We start from the raw sequence: 1,478 nt of genomic DNA on the forward strand, positions 1-1,478 counted from the left end.
AGACAGCCTGTGGCCACACGGGCAGCCTGACAGAGGGTCACACAGGGTCGGAAGTAGAGATGAGACAGTGGGAGAGGAAGCCCAGCTTCGGGGAAGCCTCTGGCCCAAGAAATCTACCAAAACACAACCAAATGGGCTCCTCATCCCATAGTTATTTTAGTGAGTTAAAAAAAGAGGGACTTGCCTGCCTGCCTAAGCTGGTTACACAGATGAATGGGCAGGGTTGTGCCTTTAAGAATCTACAATGCACAACTACAAACAAGCAGGTCTGGTCTTGGCACCTGCTGTGTGTCCTCTGAATATCCCTATTCAGGTGTAGATATTGTGCTTTGAGCTCAGGCTTCACCTGAAGCCAAGTGAATTGTCCAAGTTCAGACATGCTGTCTTTGTGCTCATATCTTTAACTATATTGAAGATTATATAGATGGCTAAAAACTTGCAGGATTAGGCCCTTAATAATTATCCTAAATGTGGTTTTTCAAAGAATATGGCATTGTTCTTTCAGAGATTGCCAAAATGTCACCTGGACTCTGAAAGCCCCAGGACAATGAGGGAGTTTCATGACAGCAACCTGCAGGAGCCAGCTGTGCAGCTTGGGACAGAGGTGATACCAGACAGGGGTATTTGCAGGAGGTTTTGGCTAAAGGCAGAGGTCTCACGGTAAGGGCAGCAGCAGCCCCATCCCCAGCCACACAGTCCCTGGGTTACCATGCTGACAGCTATGCCAAAGCAAGGACTGAAAACCTCTTGCCGTATCTGCTGTTAATTAGTAACTACTTACTTAGACCTGGGAAAGGCAAAAACTAATCTGCCTCTCCTGGAGTACTGTACCTCTGGATTAGTGATAGGTTATAGACCTATTGCTGCTCACAGCAGCTTTCTTTTTAAAACACGCTAAAGTACTTCTTTTTATCTCTTAAAAAGGTATACGCATACGAACATTGAACATTGTATCACTGGTTTTGCACATGACTGACTACAAATAAAAGAAAAAGGCTACATTTGGGCTTTTCATAACTTAAAGTTTTACTGAGAAGCATAAATAAAAAAAAATTCAAAAAGAGCCAAACTGATTTTCTTTCCTTGTCAGCCTGCTCCCGTATTTTTTCCCCAGTGATCTATAGGGGGAAAAAATGTCACCATCCCCCAAGAGGAGCCATTAACAAATCCTTTCTTATCTTGCAGCTAAAGTAATGACATCTTATTGGCAGTGCAACAGAACAAACAATGTCTTATTGAAAGCTCCAGTGCTGGAAGATTTGGGCTGTCCTCAGGACTTGAGACCAAGTAATGAAAACAGGTTTTACTACTAAATCAAAGACAATTTCTGCCCTAGTCCTCCAATGGCCTTTAGCAGTCCCAGGCACACAGAAGGTGTGCATAGTCCACCAAGGTACCACCCGCACCAAAAACTCAGTCAAGTACAGAGGCCTTACTACAAGAAGTATGCCCAAAGTAGCAAGCAGTTAAATATGATC

The sequence above is a fragment of the Corvus brachyrhynchos genome, unplaced genomic scaffold (genome assembly GCF_000691975.1).
Source record: "Corvus brachyrhynchos isolate BGI_N302 unplaced genomic scaffold, ASM69197v1 scaffold32, whole genome shotgun sequence".
Classification (NCBI taxonomy): Eukaryota; Metazoa; Chordata; class Aves; order Passeriformes; family Corvidae; genus Corvus; species Corvus brachyrhynchos.